Raw genomic sequence first — 8,435 nt, forward strand, 5'->3', positions numbered from 1 at the left:
GACTTTTTTTTTAAAAAAAAATTTTAAAAGCCTAATTTTTTCTACCCAAAAAATCATTCTTGCAAAACTAATTTTATCCAAGAATTTTTTTTTAAATGATAAACCCTAAAAATTCTTTCTTTTTTTTTACAAACCTAAAAATTCTAATATTCTTTTAACCGTAAAAAATCCTCTTACAAACCCTAAAAAAGAAACCTAACCTTTTCTAATTTTTAAAATATCTTTTTGCAAATTTTAAAAAATTAACCTTTCCTAACCTTATAATTATTTTTCTTGTTCATTTTCTATATGTATGTCTTTTTTTGTCTAAACAAAAAGGATGGACTTATCTCTTAAAAATTAATATCAAAAACATTTTAAATCCATGCAATGGCCAAACGATTTTGATAGAGTGGTGGATCCACCTTCAACGTTGCTTGGATTATAAGGGTTTATTGAGTAGCCGTGTGCTAACTTGAACTTTGAATAGGAGTGGATTTACCTAAAAATAAAGTTTTCCAAAAACAAAAAATCTTTTTTTTAAACTTATCAAAAACTCAATTTAAAAAAAAAAAGAATTATGTGGTATCTTTGATTCTTCTGTTGCATACGAGAAATACGTAGCAGTGGGAATTTGACTCATCAAGTCCAAAAATTTTTATTTTATTTTTTCAAATTTAAATTATTTTAAGAAAAATTTTAAACTATGAGTAATCCAAAATAATTTTAAAAAGAACGAAATCATTTTTTTATTTAAAAAAGAAAAAAAAGAAAAAAAAATAAAATATCAAGAAAAAATATTTTAAGATTATTTTTATTAATGCCAAAAATGTAAAAAAAATAAAAAATGAAAAAAGACAAGAGAGAGGGGATAATAATATTCTATGATTAATTTGTTCTCTCAACTTAAATTAAATTTTTTTACATTTCTTTATTTAAAAATAAAAATTAAATATTTACTAGAAAAAATAAGTTAAATTTTATTTAATGTGAAAACAGAAAAAATGAATAATATTTTATAAATATTCTATTTTCCTAATTTAAATTAAATTTTTTAATTCTTTATTTGAAAATATATAAAAAAAATGAATTTTTTACTTCAAAAAAAAAAAAATCAAAAACAAAAAATATTTTTCGTAAACGAGAGATACGTAGAAGTGGGAACTTGACCCGTCAAGTCCGAAAATTTTTATTTTATTTTTTTAGATTTAAATTATTTTAAGAAAAATTTTAAATTATGAGTAATACAAAATAATTTTAAAAAGAACAAAATCGTTATTTTTATTTAAAAAAAGAAAAAAAAGAAAATATCAAGAAAAAATATTTTAAGATTATTTTTATTAATGCAAAAAATGTAAAAAAAATAAAAAAGACAAGAGAGAAGGGCCAATAATATTCTATGCTTAATTCGTTCTCTCAACTCAAATTAAATTTTTTACGTTTCTTTATTTAAAAATAAAAATTTAATATTTACTAGAAAAAAATAAGTTAAATTTTATTTAATATGAAAATAAAAAATCAATAATATTTTATAAATATTATATTTTCCTAGTTTAAATTAAAATTTTTAATTCTTTATTTAAAAATAAAAAATATAAAAAAAAAATTTTTTTAATTAAAAAAGGGAAAAATCAAATTAAATATTTTTTAAATTTATTTAATTCAGAAAATAAAAAAATGAATAATATTTTATAAATATTCCATTTTCCTAATTTAAATTAAATTTTTGAATTCTTTATTGAAAAATATATAAAAAAATGAATTGTTTACTTAAAAAAAAGAAAAATCAAATTAAATTTTGTTTAAATATATTTAATTAAAAACTGAAAGATTTTTAGTTCTTTACCTAGAAAATATACAAAAATATATTTTTATTTAAGAATAAAAAGAAAATCAAGTTGGATTTTATTCAAATTTATATAATATGATGTTAAGAAAAAAGAATAATATTTTGCAAATATTTCACTTTCCCAATTCGAATTAGATATTTAGCTCTTTATTTAAAAATAAAAAAATAAAAAAAAGAATTCTTGCTTTAAGAAAAAAAATTGTCATATTTTATTTAAATTTATTTAATACGAAAATAAAAGAAAATAGTATTTTTATATATAATTTACTCCTTTAATTCAAAATTTTTAATAGTATTCCCTAATATATATATATATATATATATATATATATATATATATATAAAATTAAAACCTAAAAAAAATATCTGTAAGAATGAGTAACAAGACTAAAAAAAGTAATGAAAAATCAGAAAATAATAATAAAAAAACATCAATAACTTTCTTTTAGAGTGAAATAAAATATTTTTAAAGTTAAAATAATTCTTGCACAGTTAATTAGAAGGCTACTGTTTTAATCAACTGACGTTGTAGGATGCTAATACATTCTTTACGCGTAAACGACTTCCGAGTCCAAATCTGGTTTCAAAGATTATTTCTATTAAAAGTTTTTTCAATGTTTTTCTTTAATAAACTTTGATGATGACTCCCTATCATCGCTGCCCCGTCGTGCTCCCGATTGCGACAGTCTCACTTAAGCGAGAAGGGAGCTCGCTTAGGCAAGAAGTAACCTCACTCAGGCGAGATGAGCTCACTTAGGGGAGTAGTCGCAGGAAAAATGTGGAACTCTATGGACTCATTCTAGCTTAGGCGAGATGCTGCTTGCTCAAGCGAGAATAGAAGAAAACTGAGTAATACCACTATCTAGTTTTCTCACCCAGGTGAGAGTACAACTCGCTAAAGTGAGAGTTGGGTCGCTTCAGTGAGAATGCACGTGTTTGGAGGGGTATTTAAGGAATCTCAACTCTAAAAATTTAATTTTCTAACCAAAGAACTTTCCTTTATCGTTTTCTCTCTGTTCTTTCACCTTTTCTTCTAAGAGGAAACCTCTTGAAGCCTGAATCTCTTCCCAATCTAAGTGTGAACACCTATTCTGTTTAGATCCAAATAAGTATCTAGAGCTTAGTTCTCCGACTTCACTCCTTATCCCTTGATTTTTCTCAAAAGTTTTCTATCTTACCATACTAGGGAGATCTAAGTCCTTCAGAAGATATTTTGTATTTGAACGTTGTGTCTCTCTCTTGGGACCCATGAGGAGTTTGATCTGGGAAACCCATTTCCAGGTAAGAGGAGCTTATCTTAAGTTTCTATCATTGCTCATTCGGATAATATAAGTACTTGTATATTAGTCTTGATTTAGCTAAGAATGGGTTGATGTATAGACAAACCTTAGGGTAGAACACAAAGTATGTATAATGGGTTCTCTATTGTTGCGTAAATGGTGAGAAAATTGATCTTGCCTGTGACAAATATTGATATGTTGTGGTAAAATGTAACATGTTGAAAATGTTTTATATATGTTGTAAAAATATTAAGATAAGGCTAGCTGATAAATGCTATAATTCTACACAAGTTGTAGAAAATGAGAGAATGCTGTAAACCACTAGACTTAGCTAAGAATATACATACATATATATATATATATATATATATATATATATATATATATATGTGTGTGTGTGTGTGTGTGTGTGCATCATGCTGATCTTATCATGCTAGAGCTGAGTTACATGTTTTGGTGGTTAGAGATGTAATGATAGGAAAAATGCTGAGCTGTGTTGTGCTATGTTTGGATCCAGATATCGAGATGGGTCGCTCCTAAACTAGAAAATTGTAGGTTTCTTCTAGATTATTTAGGCTATGAAATTAGTTGAAACTGAACTGTTGCATTAGATGGACTGAGAATGAGCAAAATTGCTGCATCATGTTGCTAAGAATATATATATATATATATATATATATATATATATATAATATTAAGCTGTATGAATATTTATATTTATATTCTACACTTTATGACTATGACTGTTTGTTCTGTAAGCTCATCCTTGCATTCTGTCTATGTTGGCGTGTGTGCTCCAATGATCATACAGTGCTACGGAAGCAGGCGTGGCAGGTGGTGCATCCACTTCCCATGCTAGAGGATTTGGCTGAGAAGTGACTATAGTGGACACTTTTGAGATTTGTAGTTTTATTTTTTTGTTAATCTAGTTCTTAGCTGAGGGTCTAGATTATTTAGTTATAAGATTGATTATAAAGTGTAAATATTCAATTATAAACTTATATTTTGAGTTCCATGTCAAGTAACCTTTGTTAATGTACATATATTCAAAATTTTTATAAAAATTCCCTTGAGGCTTTAGTCCACCATTGAGGTGTTGAAATTTTTATATTTTTACATTGATTGTTCCGAGTTAAGTTTTGATTCTTTTTTTGCTTTAATTACTTAAAAATTTATACAGATCCTTATCAAAAAAAGGTTGTGACACATCATGAAAATACAACACAACCACCTAAAACCTACCAAACATATATTATCAACTTTTCACAACCGTATAATATCATTCAAACATACCTTTTCAAGCAAAACAAAGACTACATAATAGTACTTTCATGAGCACAAAATATTAACTATGTCTTAATGATAGGATGGAGTTCTCCCTACCTTGAGATGAAAGTTAAGAAATGAATTTGCGAAGGATCTTCTTCAAAGAACTAAGCTCTTTGTAAATATTGCAACAGAGAGCACCTTTGAGAAAATAGACAACAGAGAAAATGAACAAAGATTGGAGAACTAAGTTTCCAGAAAATTACTTGGAGTTGATCGGAACGAATGTCCAAGTTTGAACTCAAAGAAAGATCAAGGTTTAAGGGAGGTTTTTCTGAAAAAAGAGAATGAGAAATCAGAGAGAAAGTGAGAGATTCATAACTTGGATTTTAATCAAAGTTTTCAAAGTTGAAAACTCTTAAATACTCTCCCACTCACAACTTTCTCACCAAGCTACAGTGAGATTATCTTGGTACAACAAGCCTTCTTCTTGTTATCGTGAAAAAATCATATAATTTTTTTTTTGTTCTCTATCATTCTTGCTACAGCAAAGGGATTGTTAGGTCATCCTTATCTACTTATCTCTACAGTAAGAGCACTACAGAGAGCCTGATTCTAGATGATCGGTCTTGTTGTAGTGAAACTTATCTCGTTATAGTAAGACACTCCACAGCTTCTACAATTAAAACTCTCCTAATTTCAAATAACATACACACTCACTTAATATAAAATACAATAATAATAAATAAAATAATAAGGGTGTTATAAACATAACTCTTATGTCATAAGCATTTAAAAAAAATTAAAAATAATTCTTAAATAATTAGGGCCGACTATCTAAAAGTTAGCACGTAAGATAATAAGAATAATTGTTTTAATCTATATAAGATATACTTTAGTTATAGTTATAATGATTAAAACCTTAATTTGGTCTTCCTTTCAATTTATTTCTTAAAAGAAAAAAATTTAAATTAGTCCGTGAATATATGATTTATAATTCATTTATAATCCTTATTTAGATTCTATTAATTATCTTTCATAGAGATATAAATCTAGCATGTTTTATACAATGTGACACACTAATGTAGTATTTTTTTTAATCACATTGCATTTTTTAAGTTTAAGTGTAAAATATTCAAAATATAAAAAAAAAAGAATTTTAATAATAAAGTAAATTATATAAGAAATATAAAATATAAGACAAAAGTACAAATTTTACTTCAACATTAATGCAATCACTTTAATAAATAGAAATCATTATTATTGGCAAAATTAGTGTTTTCTTCCTATGTTTTTAAGGTAAGTTTTGATTTTGTTTTCTAACTTTTTTTTTTCATTTTAATCTTCTAACTTTACAAATGTTTCAAATAAGTCTTTTCCATTAAAAATACTAACTCCATTAAAAGTTTTGGTCTTTTTCTACCACATGTATTGTTTATTGTCTTCTTTAAATTTTTTATCTACATTTCTTCCACCTCTTTTTCTTCCTCCTCCATTTCATCCTCACCTTCTTATCTTTTTTTTTTTTTCTCTTTTTCCTCTTCAAAACCTCACACAGTGAAAGGCTAAAACCGTTGCTGTCATCACCAGCAATAATAATGTCATTATAACCCTCCACCATCGCCAATGACAATCCTTCTCTAGTCAGTTAACTCGTCCAACATCCTAACTTTGAGCTTCACTACTGCTTGTCGCACATCTTTTGAAAAGACTCACTGCAAGGCAACGTGTGTTATTTCTCTTTGATGATAGCGGCATCATCTCTCATTGTATGAAGTTTGAAGACCAAGAAGAAAGGAGGAAGATGAAAAGAAAAAGAAGAAGATGTAGGCAAGGAGAAAGAAGAAGAGATGGAGGAGACATAGACTAAAAATTTAGAGAAGGTGATAAATAGTACACATAATAAAAAAGATAAAATCTTTTCACAGAGTTAACATTTTTAATAAAAAAAATTTGTAAAAGCTAAAAGACTAAAATAGATAAAAAAAAGTTGAAAGATGAAATTTAAACTGACTTTAAAAATAAAGGAAAAAACACTATTCTATCAATATTATTTAAATGTCATAAATCATAACTTATTATCCAAATTGGACCAAAAATCATATTTTGTAAACCCATAATTAACAAATGTGTATCTGTGCTTTCTCTCTATAAGAGATCATGCTATAAGAAAAATATGATTTTTAATAAAATATTTGATGCTAGTATATAAAAATGGAAAAAATGAAAACAAAAATAGAGGATATTTTTTTTAAAAAAATTTGTTATGTTAAAAAAAACTATAAAAGAGAGTTAGGAAGAAAAAAACTAAAAGAGAACAATTTATTTTCTTCAATTGACTACATAAATTATATGAAAATATTTAGAAAATTATGATCAAAGATTTTTCTTTCAAAAGAAAACTTTGATCATTATAATTAGACAACTAAATTTTATATTCATATGGTATAATTCATTAGTTAACTCACAAAAATAAAAAGATAACACATTAAATGCAATGTGACACACTAACGTATTATTTTCTCATTAGTCTTATTAGATTTAATTGTGTCAGGATTATTTGATTCCATCTTTATGAGTTAGGCTTAAATAAGTAAATAATCTCTAAAAATATATCATCTTTCATAATTAGTATTTTTTAATTTTTTGGTAGATTTAGTCTTGATTTTTTTAAAAATAGTCCTTACTATTAATTGAGAGTTGTTAAGTGATAAGTAAGCAAATAATATTTCATATAATACCTATCACATGGAATGCTAGCTTCAAATATGACAAGACTTTAATGAATATTTAGTCCCTAAAAAAAATATATCTTTATGGAATTAGTTCCTATTAAATTTTTATTTTGATTTTAATCTAATAAAATTTTAAGCTTTTTAAAATAAATCTAATTGTTGTCTCTTTAATCAACATTCATGATTTAGGTAACATTTTTCATCTTCTTTTTCTTTTAGGAATATTTGGTGAGTTAGCATTGTTCGAGACTAAAATATCATATTTTCTGTGAAGATTTTCCAAAGATGTTTATAAGTTGTACTATGATATAGGAAGACTTACTTCACTATGCTTCCTTGAACTCATATTTATATTTTTCATTAAGTAAGGTAATGTAGAGATTCTTCATTATTTGTTAGGTAGGAAGATTTACTCTTTTCCCATAGCAATAAAAGCAAAAGAATTAAAAAACTTTAAAACATTGCACGTTGGTTAATTTCAAATAGTGAAATACTTTGATATTGAATGTAATGATGGAAAGTTTAGTCCTTATACTTGACATGCTTTTACAATTTGGTCCATGTACTAAAAAAGTATATAGTTTGGTCCTTATATAAGTAAACAATATAAATAAATTCTCATCATTTGAAATCCGTTAACAGTGTTAAATTTGTTGTTGACTTGGCTTCAACAGTGACATTTGAAGACTAAAAGCTTGCCAAGTAGGTCAAGAGTTACGTGAACCAAAATCTCTCCATTTTCTTCACCAAAATAGAGCTCTTCGTTATTTGCATTAGGTTTGTTTGAAATGTTGTAAATTGCTCAAGATGCAAATTTGGGGCATTCAATATTTTCAATTGTGGCTTCATCATCAAATATAGGTAATAATTGACACTATGAGTATTTCTAATCATATTTTAATTCATGCATGTTATGCGAAATGGTAGCTAATGGTGGGTAATGATGAATAGTGTGTTTCTAACTTTGATATTTGTTTGGCGTTTGTTGTTAGGGTTTCATTGGTGTAAAAATGAAATTGAATATGATTTAAATTGTGAGGAGTGTTACTTTCTCAATAGTTGTACTAAAAGTGAAATTGACTAGCAAGTGTACTAGTATTGTTATAGCAAGTTATAAAATCTTGAAATCATGTTTGAGTCCCAAATATTGTCCTCAAGGAATAGTTTTCTCAAGTATCACTTCACAATTCAACAATTAGTTAAGCCTAAAGCAATTCAACTGGAATTTGCAATATTTGAAAGCAAATAAACAAGTACAGAGTTCAGAAAACGTAACAGAACAAAAGCTACGAATTTGTATATTAAAACAGATATATGAAACATAGT

This window comes from Abrus precatorius, unplaced genomic scaffold (assembly GCF_003935025.1).
Source record: "Abrus precatorius isolate BTA unplaced genomic scaffold, Abrus_2018 Scaffold5, whole genome shotgun sequence".
NCBI classification, from domain to species: Eukaryota; Viridiplantae; Streptophyta; class Magnoliopsida; order Fabales; family Fabaceae; genus Abrus; species Abrus precatorius.